This window comes from Pteropus alecto, unplaced genomic scaffold (assembly GCF_000325575.1).
Source record: "Pteropus alecto unplaced genomic scaffold, ASM32557v1 scaffold157, whole genome shotgun sequence".
In the NCBI taxonomy this organism is placed as follows: Eukaryota; Metazoa; Chordata; class Mammalia; order Chiroptera; family Pteropodidae; genus Pteropus; species Pteropus alecto.
The window spans coordinates 228,144-228,374 of NW_006440626.1; the positions used below are offsets into that span (position 1 = coordinate 228,144).

At 77.9% G+C, this 231-nt stretch overlaps 1 protein-coding gene across 1 annotated transcript in view; it reads left to right on the forward strand.

Annotated features, from left to right (window-relative positions):
• The window catches only part of WNT7B (Wnt family member 7B), a 48,989-nt gene that overhangs the window by 349 nt on the left and 48,409 nt on the right, over positions 1–231 (forward strand). The gene's annotated exons all lie outside the window — the stretch shown is intronic.

The following is a 231-nucleotide window of genomic DNA, read 5'->3' on the forward strand; positions in this document are numbered from 1 at the left end:
TCTCCCGAGGCGCCCAGCCCAGGGCTAGAGGAGGGACAGCGGGGCGCGCAGGCTGCCGCGGCCAGGCTCGCGGGTAGCGGTGAGCGTGCCCGGCGCGTACTTTCACCTGTTTGGGCTCCAGGCCCCGGGGGTGGGACGCGCCTTCCCTCCCCCGGGCTGCACTGGGCGCTGAGCCCGGGCCGAGAGCTCGCTGCCTGGAGGGCGCGCCGGAGCGGGGGACGGGGGGCGTCG